The 14,549-nt window shown below is 48.0% G+C and overlaps 1 pseudogene; it reads left to right on the top strand.

Moving 5' to 3' along the window:
• Positions 1-6,504: 6,504 nt before the first annotated feature.
• LOC111183414 (ubiquitin-conjugating enzyme E2 N-like) lies at positions 6,505-7,406 on the top strand (annotated as a pseudogene).
• Positions 7,407-14,549: the final 7,143 nt, after the last annotated feature.

A 14,549-nucleotide genomic window follows, 5' to 3' on the forward strand; every position in this document is an offset into this window, starting at 1 on the left:
TGATCTTTTCCCAGGCTGGCAGTATGCAGTACGGTACTCTCTCATAACGCTGGGCAGTGGCAGTGAGCTGTCCGATGGGAGCTTCTCCAAGACCAGCAGGTGGGTCTGACCCAGGCTCCTTTCAAATTACTTGCTCTGCCCAGGGTCCTGGAGCGTGAGATTTTGTGGGCGCCCTTTAGGAGTGGAGACTGTGTTTCCCGTAGCCCTCTGAGCGCTGGCCTTCAGAGCCAAACATTCTCGGGTCTCATATGCCCAGTACAGGACCCCAAAGCTGGGGAACCTAGTGTGGAACTCAGACCCCTTGCTCCTTGGGGAGAACCTCTGGAATTGGAATTATTCTCCCGGTCGCCCACCCCGGGTATATGGGTCTTGACTATGCTGTGTTTCTGCCCCTCCTACCCATCTCATCATGGTTTCTTCTTTATATATTTTAGTTGTAGAAGATCTTTTCTGCTAGTCTTCAGGACTTTCTCATCAATATTGCTCTGTAAATAGTTGTAATTGTCGTGTGCCCGTGGAAGGAGGTGATCTCAGGATCTTTCTGCTCTGCCATCTTGGCCACACCCCTCTTGTTGATGGTGTTAATGGGGGTTTCCCCTACGTAACAAGATTGGAACCTCCAAGGCTCCAGACATGAGAGGGGTTGTGCCCTGGGGTTTGCAGCCCAGTGTTCTTTAGTCATGTCTGCAATGGGAGTGCTGGGAACTGAGACGGGGATTAGCCACTCCTAGCTTTACCCTCCATGGTGGGGTCAGAAGTAAGATGTGGGTGAGAAAGAGGGAGAGCTGCCATCTCTCTCCTGAGGGTCAGGAAGACTCTGCCCAGCTGCTGCCTAGCCCCCCACCACCCCTGGATTGTTCAGCTGCTCCCCTAGCCCTGCCCGTTCACGCATCGGGAAAACCACACACTTGAGCCCTTTCCACTTCCCGGTGGTTTGGGTTCCTTGGCTAAGGCCCTATTCTCCCCTTGCTTGGTTCCACCAGACTGTCACTGAACACCTGGGGAGCTGTCAGGGTGCATCACACTTGATACTTGGACACTTCCTGTGGAAATTCCCGACCCCTGGTCCAGGAGGTCAAGGGCCAAGGATGGACTGAACCCAGGCCCTGAAAACCATTCATAGAATGAAAATTCATAGATTGAAAACCATTCATAGAGCCCTGCTGCCACACTCTTCCCAGACCTGGAGCCTCTGGGGCAATGGGACACACAGCAAGGCCACAGGGTGTCACAGTAGGGATAGGGGTTTGGGGTCTGATACCATCCTCACTGTGTTGAGATGGATGGATCCCTTAACCTCTCTGAATCCCAATTCTCTTACCTGTAAAATGGATAAAATAAGATACCTATTTTAGAACACTATGGAGTTTCCCTAAAAAACTAAAAATAGAGCTACCATGTGATCCTGCAATCCCACTCCTGGGCATGCATCTGGAGAAAAACATGATTCAAAAAGTTACATGCACCCCAGTGTTCATAACAGCAGTAATCACAATAGCCAGGACATGGAAGCAACCTAAATGTCCATTGACAGAAGAATGGATAAAGAAGATGTGGTACATATATACAATGGAATACTACTCAGCCGTAAAAAAGAATGAAATCATGCCACTGCAGCAACATGGATGGACCTAGAGATTATCATACTATGTGAAGTAAGTCAGACAGAGAAAGACAAATGCCATATGATATCATTTATGTGTAGAATCTAAAATATGATACAAATGAACTTATTTACAAAACAGAAATAGAGTCACAGATATAGAAAACAGATTTACGGTTAACAAAGGGGAAAAGGGGGTGGGATAGATTAGGAGTTTGGGATTAACACATACACACCACTATATAAAAAATAGATAAACAACAAGGACCTACTGCATAGCACAGGGAACCCTACTCAATACTCTCTAATGACCTATATGGGAAGAGAATCTGAAAAAGAGTGGATATAGGTGTGTGTATAACTGACTCACTTTGCTGTACACCTGAAACTAACACAACATTGTAAATCAACTCTACTCCAATAAAAAGGTTTTAAAAACAGAAAAAAATAAAATAAAAATGCAAAAGTTCCTGGGAAGGCTTACAGATGGAGCCTCTCAGCTTGAGTGTGAAAGCCTTCGTCATTATTTGTTTCGTCACCGTAAGTTCAGTGAAAGTGGAGAGAAACAAGAGGAACCTCAGGGTGGGGTCAGGGAGGGAAAGACCCGGAGTGAGAGGGGGTGGGGTGCAGAAGCCCAGCTGGGCCCACCTCGCAGGTGGTGCGCAGGTGTGGGTTGAGGACCTGGGGTAGTGTCTCCCTGGGGGTGGTCCGGAAGGGTTTCACGGGGGAGGAGACCCCACCTCAGAGTCTGGAAGCAGATGGGGTGAAGCTCCGTGTAAACCGTGAGCTGCTCTCTCAGTTCCCTGCAGTCCTGTGACGGGGCAGCCGCAGGGTGGCCGCAGAGCACACACCTGCTCCCAGGAGGACAGAGACGGCTGGAGAGACGCTGATTAGATGGACCCCAGCGAACTCCCTCAGAGGACGGCTGGGCCCACGCCCTTCACACCAGCTTCCACGGGCCCTTCGGACCAGGGCACCTGTTCCCCCCTCAGAGCCTTCACATGGGCTCTTGTGTCCTCTGCTCACTAGATCCTTCTAGATCTTTCCTGGACTTCTCAGCTCAAATGTCACCCCCTCAGGGAGAACTTTCTGGCTTCTCCACAACTGGAACAAGCTCTCTCTCCACTCAGAGTGCCCTCTCCTCTCCTTCACGGCTCTGATATAATTTGCTGTTAGAGATTCATTTGCTTGTGGGGACGTTTGTACTTATGGGATATTCATCAAGGCCCAGTGAAGGGGAGGTCTCAGGGAGAGGGCCCGATGCCCTGCTTTGGGGCCAGAACTTGAAAAAGCATAAGCCCAAGGAAGGGGCTCTGAGCGAGCCCCAGAACAGCAGCTGGACCTGCCGGACAGTGGGCTGCACTCAGGGACCCTGCAGTATAAGTTGTCAATGGAGCTACACAAGCCTTTCAGCACCCAGAGGCAACCCTAGAAAAGGAAAGGGAACCCCGAACTAACGGCGATCCATCAAGGATGTACTCTCCCAATGAAATGAAGTTTCAAAATAGAAATGAATAGGAATTAAAGAAAACTAACGATACGTTTTTTGCACACCAGAACTGAGAGAATGAAATTCACACCTGTCTCCTCTCCTGACTTGGCTATGGTCTGGATCCTGCACTCGGCCACGAGTCCCATCATGGCGGATGATGGAACCTTCGTAACCACTGTATTTTCAGAGCAAGCACTGCACCTGCCGCATAGTCTGCCCCCAGTACATATTTCGCGGGGTGCCTGCATGGGATGGGTGCGTGGCACAGGGCACCTCCTCCCCCACAAGCCCACCACCCCAGAGTAAGTCTCCTTGTTCTTGGGACCAATGTCCTGCCCCTCAGAACATGGGCCAGCATGTGTGAAGCCCTCTGCAGACCTCTTTTCTGAGGACCTGCCTCAGGGGCTTGGCCCAGACATGGTGCCTGAGGCTTCTGAGAGGCAGGTGACAGACCGGGCTGAGCTGGGAACGAAGGGACCAAGTTACCACTGAGCAGTTGGGCCTGCCAGGACAGGGGCTCAGGCCAAGTCAGGGAATGTGTCACCAGAGATCGGGGGCGTGGAGGGGAGCACAGAGCGTGCTCCAGGCCTCCTGGGACCCGAGCTCCAAGGCCGCATGTCAGGCTGTGCTTCCCGTGGAGGCCAGAGCTCTGGCCAAGGGCAGAGAAGTGCCAGAAGGAGGCTAGGTCGGCCCCTGGGCTGTAGGAAATGAACAAAGTGGCCATAAAGCAGCCAGTGCTGCAGAAGGCTGGGTAGTAGAGTGGAGTGGGAGTGGTTCACCAGCCCTGAGCCCTGAAACACGTTTCTGAGCCTCCGTTTCCTGCCACCCTTCGCTCCTGTGCCTTGTGATGCTGAGGCTGGGGTGCTGAAACCACATTTCTGCATCGCCAGCTGGAGCTACTTTAGGCTCAGCCCATAAAGGGCGCTGGAAGGAGGATGCAGGGCCGGCGGAGGAGGACAGGACTTGCTCCTTCTCCGTCCGCTTTCCATCACTCCAGCCACACTGCTTCACCCCATGGCAGGAGTTCCTTCCCATAGCAGCAGCGGGATCCAGTCTGCAGTTTCCCAGGCTTCGTAGAACCTAGCCCCTTGGTGCTGCATCTCAGAGACTCAGCCCCAGACCAGCAGCATCTCCTACACTCCAGAGATCTGAGTGTCAGCTCCACAGGCCCTCTCCTCCAATTACAATTTTATTAATTAGGTAAAATTATTAAGTTTTAATAATTCTAATCTCTTCCATCCCTTCACCAGCCCCAGGGTACTAGATGCTTCCAGCAGTTACTACATTGGCAATAACTTAGTTTCCTTCTTACTTTTTCAGTTACCTAATTAACAACTTTATATCTGGTTAACCCTTTTATTTTATTTTATTTTTTGGTTGCATTGGATTCTTAACCACTGCAGCACCAGGGAAGTCCCCCTGGTTAACAGTTTTTAAATGAATTTCTCATTGTATAAATATGGTTTCTATCTCCTGACGGGGTCCTGACTGATACTTTAGGGTACTGAAACATGCTTCTTATTGTTTGTTTGTTTGGTGTTTTTGTTTTTGAGGATGAAGTTAGACAGCTTTTACACGGTGACTGGCATGTAAAAAGTCATCAATTCACGTTAGTCCTGTCCTTCCTTCTGGAACATTCTTAGAGTCATATGGTGCCAAATTGTTTTCAAAAATCTTAATTTTTTCCTTACTGAAATGTTTAAAAGTACAGGTTTGGAAACAAATAGATTTGTGCTTTGCTGCTTTCTCTGTTACTTTGGACAACTTTCTTCATGTCTTGAAGTCTCATCTATCAAGTGGAAATGACAGGAATAGCACTTATATAGTTGCCGTAAAGATTATATCAGTAATGTTTGTTGACTGTGCCTGGCATAGAGCAGCAGTCGGAAAATTATACCAGTTATGGTCGTTCCCTCAACAATTACTTTTGTAGCCTACTTTCAAACTGCCTCTCCTTCCTAAACACACTTTCCAGATGAGTGTCTGTTAAAACTCTGGTGCACAGAGCAGAATGCAATGCTGCACCCAAGGGGCTGACCAGAGTGGAGGGGGCAGGTCATCACTTCTTATGGTCGAAATGTTCTGCTCTTTAATGGGAACTGAAATCACAGCCTGTGACCACTTTATTTGGAAGCGATGTCCCCACTTCTTTTGCATCTCCCGTATGGTAATACTTTTGTATCAGTCTTGGTTCTTATTTGGGATCAACAGAAAAGATTAAGAGCTGAACTGTGCAAACCAAAAAAATAGTCAACACACACCGGAATTCTTAGAAAACGGTGGTGGTATTTTTAAATCTTCCCAAATTGTCCCACAGAGCAACGAAGATAGCAAAACTGAAGACCCACGGACAACATCTGCAACAAAACTAGGTGGTAAGATCTCCCCAGTATTCTCCTGATACGAGGAGGTGGGAACAACCCACTGGTAGATAAGCTACAAGGACTGCATGGTGCATAGGGCGACAACTGGGCTCCTAAGGCTCCTAAGACAGAAGAAGCCCCAAGTCACTAGGATGAACTAACTGGAAAGTGCTGTGGGCCATTCTGAGGACTAGGTTTCGAAGGATCCAACAAGGAGGCAAGTGCAATGGGTCCATATGACAGAGCTGATAGCACTGGAGCACTATGGGCCCTTGAACTCATGAAATGTAACAAAGCACGGACTTCCCTGGCAGTCCAGTTGTTAAGACTTCGCCTTCCAATGCAGGAGACATGGGTTCAATCCCTGGTCAGGGAGCTAAGATCCCACATGCCTCGGGGCCAAAAAACCAAAAGTCATAAACCAGAAGCAATATTGTAACAAATTCAATCAAGACTTTAAAAATGGTCCACATCAAAAGAAAAAAAATCTTTAAAACAAACAAACAAATCAAAGCTCTTTTCCAAAGCAGAGATCCAGACTGAGAAGAAACAGATAGAAGCAGAATCCAAATTGAGCAGGATAAGGAGAGTAGAAGCAAAGGAAAGAAAGGTCCAGATAAAAGCAGAGGGGGGGTTTCCCTGGTGGCACAGTGGTTAAGAATATGCCTGCCAATGCAAGGGATAGGGGTTCGAGACCTGGTCCAGGAAGATCCCACATGCCGCAGAGCAACTAAGCCCGTGCGCCACAACTACTGAGCCTGTGCTCTAGAGCCCGCGAGCCACAACTACTGAGCCCATGTGCCACAACTACTGAAGCCTGCACACCTGGAGCTCGTGCTCCACAACAAGAGAAGCCACCACAATGAGAAGCTCGCACACCACAACCAAGAGTAGGCCCTGCTCGCCACAACTAGAGAAAGCCCGCGCACAGCAATGAAGACCCAACACAGCCATAAATAAATAAATAAATAAATTTTTAATTTTAAAAATTAAAAAAAAATAATGCAGAAGAGGGGAAGCGAATAGTCAGATCTCCAAGAGTGTGAGGCCATGCTTTTAATCATTTTGTGAAAACAACGTAAGAGGGAGCTATAGGGAGAAGAGACCAGAGGCTTATCTTGGGATCTGACAAGATGGCCGGGCTGCCCCATGGGATTATCAAGGAAACCCAGCATTTGCTGGTTGGACCAGTTCCCAGCATCAAAGCAGAACCAGATGAGAGCAACACACGTTATTTTCATGTGGTCCTTGCTGGCCCCCAGGGTTCCCCCTTTGAGATGGGGACATTTTTTTTTTAATTAATTAATTTATTTATTTATGGCTGTGTTGGGTCTTCATTTCTGTGTGAGGGCTTTCTCCAGTTGAAGCAAGTGGGGGCCACTCTTCATCGCGGTGCACAGGCCTCTCACTATCGCGGCCTCTCTTGTTGCGGAGCACAGGCTCCAGACGCGCAGGCTCAGTAGTTGTGGCTCACAGTCCCAGCCGCTCCACAGCATTTGGGATCCTCCCAGACCAGGGCTCGAACCCGTGTCCCCTGCATTGGCAGGAGGATTCTCAACCACTGTGCCACCAGGGAAGCCCGAGGTGGGAACTTTTAAACTTGAACTCTTCCTTCCAGATGAATACCCAGTGGCAGCCCCTGAAGTATGTTTCATGACCAGAATTTGTCATCCTAATGTAAACAAGTTGGGAAGAATATGTTTAGATATTTTGAGTGGTCCCCAGCACTGCAGATCCGCACAGTTCTGCTATTGATCAAGCCTTTGTTAAATGCTTCCAATCCAGCTGATCCATTAGCAAATGATGAGTCGGAGCAGTGGAAGAGCAACAAAGCCCAAGCCATAGAAACAGCTAGAGCATGGACTAGGCTATATGCCACGAATAATGTTTAAATCGATTTGATCATCAGGTGTGCATCACTTCTCCTGTTCTGCCAAGACTTCTTCCTTTTTTGTTTCCATTTAATGGGCATAGTCTTAGAAACACTGCAGAATAAAAGCCATTAGCATTTATTACGTTAGCAAATCTAGGTCTCGTCCTGATCCACTGCTGTAAAACACGAGCAGAGGCTAGAAGTATCATCTGGATTACTGCGAAACATTTAGAAACAGTGGCCCCTCTCTGCTTTTATTCATTTCCCCCATCAAGGTTTAAGTATAAAGCACTGTGAATGAAGAGAGTTGTCAGGGTTAGCTGCAGGGATGTGGGTGTTTTCTTTATTATTTTTTGGGGGGGGGAGGTAGTTTTATGTTTATTTTATGGGCTCCTTTCCCTCTTTTTATGATGATCTAATTGCACTGGTTAAAAGCAGCTAACCAGTTCTTTAGAATATGCTCTCTATTTATTCAGATGCTGTAGATGGACAAGCTTCATTGTTTGAACCAACACGGGAACATTAAACAAACATCACAGCCCTCACTAATAACATTGTGACTTTGCTGTCAAGTGTAAAATTCTCCCTTCAAGTAAAAGCTTATGAACATTTTGTATGGTTTGTCTGGAAACTTCTGTAAATCTTATGTTTCAGTAAAATATTTTTTGTTATTCTAAAAAAAAAACCAGGGAACTCTACAGGGATGAAGCCAAAAAAGCTATTCTGACACACATTTACATGCTAAAAGCAAGAAAAATGCATTGCAGATAAAAAGTGAGCAACAGAAAAAAAAAAAAACCAATCAAATCCCATAAGAAGATAATTCTGAGGAAACAGAAGAATGGGGAGTATTATATGTATATATAATAATATAGAAGAACCAGAGAATAAATATCCCCCCAGATAATAAAACACACCAGAAAGACATGCATACAAGAGATAGAAGTTATAATCCAATATTAAAAAGTAAGCTAAAATGTATTATGAAAATGATAAAAATTATTAAAGAAAAGCATAAATTAAAATTAGAAAATCTTATAAATGAGGTGACTAGAGAATAGGAAGCTTTGAAAAGAGAAGTGACAGAACTTGGGACATAACTAGAAAAAAGAAAAAAATCTTTTAAAAATGAAGACCAAAATAGAAGGAACACAAGAAAGAACAAACACAATAATGTCTTAAGATAAAGACAAGGTGGAAAAGAAGACATATTTTAAAAACTATTTTAAAAGAGATAATAAGGACTGAAAGAAAAACGATAGATGTAAAAGATAAAGCAAAGAAGATACAACATATGTATAATAATGGACTTTTCAAGAAAGTCCATGAAAGCAAAGGAAAAGAACAAAGACTAAAATATATAATTCAAGAGAACATTCCTGAAATAAAAGAATTTGTGACTACGTAGTGTAGGAGCATACCATGATCCTAGAGAAAGTAACGTATATGGCCAATTTCAAGATATAGCCTGGTAAAATTATTGGACTTTATGAAAAAATTATTTTAGGCATCCTGGCAAAAAGACCAAGTTACTTAAAAGGGAAATATAACCACATCATCATACGACTTTTTGATAGCAATTCTTCATGCCAGAAGACAATGGAATAACATAGCCAACACATTCAAACAATATGTCACAGATTTTACATCAACCTAATAAACCTCTATGTAAAAAGACCATAGAAAAATGTTATGAACATGATAACTTGGGGAATACTGTCCTACAAGCCCTTCCTGAGGGGCCATCTAAGGAATAAGCTTTCCCAAAACACTGGAAGGGCATGATGGACTAATAGGGACCAAATTTACCCTTCCACCTTGAACACCCAAAATACAAAACAAAATGTGTGAAACTGGTTTTCAGACATTTAAACCATCAACCAGCCCTGTGACGAGGGACAAGTACTAACCTCTCTAAGTTCCCAGTTTCCTCTTCTATGAAAGGAAAGACTTGGCTGTCCTAACTTCATATGGTTGTTGTGAGACAAAAATCAGATTATACATGTCGTGTGCTTACCATAGGCCCTGGCAGGGTTCTGGGTACCTAGTAGATATTAGTTTTATCCTTACTCTGCAGGCTGAGGAGATAGGAGGGTCACAGATACTAAGTAACTCGCCAAGGACATACAGCTAGAAAGTGGCAACACCCATGCTCCTGACATGGTCTCTTTCTGTCTGGTCCACAAGGAGACTGCACACAATTTTACCACATGCCCGAGTGAGGTTCAGATAGGCTTTGTCTTTTGCATTCCTTGCTCACCAATATTTAAAGCCTGGCCTGAGAAAGACAAGCTGGCACAGGAAATTAAGAAAAAGTGTCAGAGAATTTCCCGTCTTGACTATTCATCTTTTCATCTAGGCTGCCCTGGACATCAGAGCAGGAGAATGACCAGAACCAAGTAGGGTCATAAATAAGGAACAAATTAGTAGAACAAATAAACTGATAAATGAATGAACAGACAATTAGCCCAGACACTGCAACATTATCCAGGGTCCAGATCCAAAGTGATGTTGGCTATGGCCCAGCATAGTGACAACTTCCAATGCCATGGCGATCCTGGGGAATTTTTCTTCTCTGCTCTTCAAGGAAGTTTGACCTCTCCATGATACGTGGGGACATTTCCAATGTCAGAAATTATAACCAACTGTAAAACATGTATTAAATCCAGGCAACAACCATCTCTGTTGTATAAACATGTCAGGAAGGAAAGTGACTGCCCAGAGATGCTGGCTGTAAAATCCAAGGCCAAACCCAGCTCTACCCTGTTCTGCCGCCTGTCCCAGCTCCTGGGAGGTGCCTCTGGCTTTTTCATGCACTAAGACTTTATGGGAATGACTCAGATTCCCGCCCCTTCCCTAGAACCATCAGTACTGAAAGACTCACGTAGTCACCCTTGAACCCAACTGCGCCAAACTGATAATAATTATTTACCTACGTGCTGCCGGGGAAATCAAAAAACAGCAAGTTCCTTCATCTGTCGTGTGCAGATGTTTTCTTTTTGCCCCAAACCAAGGGCTGGAAATCCAAAGAGAGGGGAAAACCATCTTCTTTCTTAAGTAACTCAGCTCCAGAAGGGTGTCCAGCCCTCCAGGCACACCCCTCCCCACTTTGGTTTTCTTATTATTCGTGAGTTCATGGGAGCAGCCCTTTCACTTTCCTTCAAGAATGTTTCCTTTGTATCCACAATGTGGCTAACTGTGGCACAAGGCCCCTGGCTTCCGACCTGTCTCGGCTTCCGACATGCCTTCCTCACTAAGCTTCCTTTCTAGTGTTTTATTTGACTCCCCCTTTCACTTCGAGGCCGCTGTAAGGTTATTAATTGGCCTAATTTCAATATTGTTGTGTGTCAGGGAACAGGTAGGACCAAGAAGACGGAGAGAGATTGGGGAACAGCCAGTGGGTGGAGCAGTCAGAACACACACGTTTATAGATTACGTTTGCCATCTTATATGGGCATGGTTCACGGTGCCCCAACCAATTACACTAGTAACATCAAAGACCACGGATCACAGATCACCATAACAAATATAATAATGATGAAAAAGTTTGAAATATTGCAAAGATTACCAAAATGTGACACGGAGGCATGAACTGAGCAAATACTGTTGGAAAAATGGCAGCACCAATAGTCTTGTTTGACACGGGGTTGCCACAAACATTCAATTTATTTTTTAAAAAGCACACGAGGGCTTCCCTGGTGGCGCAGTGGTTGAGAGTCCGCCTGCCGATGCAGGGGACACGGGTTCGTGCCCCGGTCCGGGAAGATCCCACATGCCGCGGAGCGGCTGGGCCCGTGAGCCATGGCCGCTGAGCCTGCGCGTACGGAGCCTGTGCTCCGCAACGGGAGAGGCCACGACAGTGAGAGGCCCGCGTACCGCCAAAAAAAAAAGCACAGTAAAACAAAGTACGCCTGTACTATGCACTGGATGCTGTGAGGGATAAAAAGATGAAAAATACAAAGTCTTATTCCTCAAGGAACTCATGCTTTTTTCTGGGAGAGGAAATATAAACCTTTGGAAACTTCAACCAAGAAACAAGATTAAAAAAAATTTTTTTTTCTTCCAGGTTAATTGAGATATCATTGGCATACAGCACTGTATACGTTTAAGGTGTACAGCATAATGAGTTGACTTACAGATGTCATGAAACGATTATCAAGGTCAGTTCAGTGAACATCCACCATCTCATACACATATAAAATTAAAGAAATAGAAAAAAATATTTTTCCTTGTGATGAGAACTCTTAGGATTTACCCTCTTAACAACTTTCATACATAACACACAGCAGTGTTCATTAAATTAACCATGGTGTACATGCCCACGGGGAGGCATTCGGTGGGCGATACATCAGGGTGGAAGGCAGCATTTCTGCCCCCAGGGGGTGTAATCCGTTTGAGGGAAAGAGTATTTGCTCGCCTGGAACAGTTGGTATCATGCAAGGCAAATATGTGTGTTGAGTGAACAACAGAGACCTGACCCAACTCTGGCTGCCAGGGAGCTCAGAATTGGCAGGAAGGTGGGAGAACAAAGCTCAGGAAGTGGGCAGGTGCCAAAGGAGGCCAGGAGCGAAAAGCAGAGCCAAGTCACAGCCCCAGGTGCCCTGGGCAAGGTCCACCCCACCACGGCTGGCCTGCAGGACTACTGCTCACAGACGCAGCCATGGGGAACAGAGTCCAACTCTCCCTTTGAATGATGTCACCGCTTAAGATTCTGAGCCCTGGATGGGAGTGTCCTTTTGGCCAAGCCTGGTCAATATGCCCAGGAACTAGGTGAGGGTACACCTGCCCCCTTTCACAGCGGGCGGTTTATTTCCTGCCAGTATCACATTAAAGGGGTTTTCCTCTCAAATAGGGCGAGGGGCAAGTCTGCTGGACAGTCCACTTCCCACCCCAATAACAGTGTCCCCTGCAGTGCTTAAGAGCTAAAGAGAATGGCCTAGAGGCCGTGGGATCTAGTTGTCTAGAGGAGGGGCCCAGGCCCGCGCTGGAAGGACTCAAGAGGGCTTCGTGGAAGAGGTGTGTCTTGACGTTGGCCTCCCAGAGAGGATGTGGCCCCTGTTCTGTCCGTGATGCTTGGCCTGACCTAGAGAGTCACCTTGCAGGGTCTCTGTGTCATGGTCACAAGTCCCCCAGCCCCCGGCACTGGGCTGAGAGCCAGGCCTGCCCAGCCTCCAGCTTCACGGGCTCCATTTCACAGATGAGGAAACTGAAGCTTAGAAAGTCACGTGCGTTGGATAGAGGAGGCTGACGTGGGAACCCGGGCCTGTGCGACCAGGCCCCCCCAACCCTTTGCCCGAAGCCTGACGCCTCCCAGCACACTGAGAAGTAGCAGGGACACTGCACTTCATTCCGGCTCCATGTTTTTCTCAGGAGTTCCTGCATCCTTCACACCAACCCTATGAGACCGCGAGGGCCACGTGATTAGCCTGTTGAGTAGCTGAGGAGCCCGAGGCCAAGGTCAGCCAGCTTTCAGGACCTGGTGAAGGCTCTCTACCCTGATCCAGCCCAAGAGCTACCTTCCTCCCCATGACCCTGTCGCTGGAGGCTGTGGGGAGAGCGGCTTGGGGAACAGATCCCACGACGCTGTGCCTGTCCACGTGGTGTGAGCCACACCTAGCCCGCCCCCAGAACCCGTGGTTGAAAGTGCGGAGGGGACCCGTCTAGGGGAACAATGCGTACTGATGATTCTGGCAGCGGCAGCTGGCAGGCGCCCGAGGCAGTTTGGTCTGGGGTTTGGGGTAGGTTTTACTTGGATGCCGAAGCCCAGTTACTCATCATTCTTGCTCTAGGCCCCTGGGCTACCCGAGATCCAGTGGGAACAGCTCCACAGCCCAGGACGTGGGCTGTCCGCTCCCCAGCCCCCGGCCCCTCTCCTCCCGGGACTGACTCATGTCACGGCACTGGCTGGGACTGGGCTGGCCTGACACCCCTCCAAAGGCTGGGACGGGGGCCTGGACACTGGGCTCCGACCTCCTATAGCCCTGGAGCGGGGTGGGGGGCATCCTTCTTTATATGGGGTGCACACACCTGAGAACTTTCCAGAGAGGGCTGTCTTCATGCTCCATTCCTGGCCACCTATCTGTGCTCCAAAAACTCTCTCTATATAACACACACACACACACACACACACTCTCTACATTTATACCCAGAGCCAGGCAACCTTCTTTCTGCCTGTCACCTGCCAGGGACCGTGGTCACCTCAGTGGTCTGTCAAGTGATCTCACGCCAGTCCCCAGCCACCAAGGCATGGCCTTTCACGTCCCCTCTCAATGTCCCCAGCTGTATGATAAGGAGACCGGACACATCAGCCACTTTGTCTGCACAGCTCTCTGGACCTCGCCTGCCTCTTGATCCAGCCACCTGGGTACCTCTGCGGGGACCAGCTCTGAGTTTTCGTCCACTGAGCACACCTTGCCTGGCAGACACGCAGTGACAACAGGAAAGGGTGGGATACAGGGGCCTGAGGATAAATCTCCCTCCTCCCTCCCCCAGGCAGAGTGTGTGCGGCTCTCAGAGCCAGGACCCAGCGGTCTGCCATCAATCCCATGCGAGCATCCATTCTCCATCCCAGCCTGTTCACTCTCCTGTCCATCGCTCCATCTCCCAGGGGGTCACACTCCCCCAAAAAGGTCTCACACAGAGGCCAGGAGCCTCAGTCTCTGCTTGGGTGAACCCAGGTCAAAATAGTGGGGGCCTCTATTCTGTCACACAGGAAGGGTGTTCTTTAAAAAAAAACAATGTCAAGGCCTGGGTTTTACTCATGCTGCACCTGGTGCGTCCTTGTCTCCTTGATTCTCTGGGTAACTGATTCTTGCTGACCCTTCCTTCCTTCCTTCCTTCCTTCCTCTGCGTAATGAGGCTGAACCCTTGCAGAACTGCTCCCAGGATGAAATGAGACAATGCATCCAATGCACTGTGAGCAATGCCCGGTGTCCAGTAGGTGCTCAAGAGGGACCTTTCCAGCTGTGCCTCAGGAGGTGCTGCCTCGCTGGCTGCCCTGATGGCAGAGGGACCCACGCCCACCCAGGTCCCACACGCCTCTCTCCTCTGCCAGCCCCCAGATCTGGCGTTCGCAGGCTGGATGGTGCGTGCCCAGAGCCACGGCGAAGACTCCGGCAGGCGCTCAAGATCAACAAGCATCAGGTTTCCTGGTTGAGGACACGCACGTACACCATGTTCCCTCTCTCCAGAAGGAGGTGGCAGCCCCAGAGCCAGCCT

This window comes from Delphinapterus leucas, chromosome 8 (genome assembly GCF_059928025.1).
Source record: "Delphinapterus leucas isolate spDelLeu-1000000601 "Yukka" chromosome 8, BTC_Dleu_Yukka2, whole genome shotgun sequence".
NCBI classification, from domain to species: domain Eukaryota; kingdom Metazoa; phylum Chordata; class Mammalia; order Artiodactyla; family Monodontidae; genus Delphinapterus; species Delphinapterus leucas.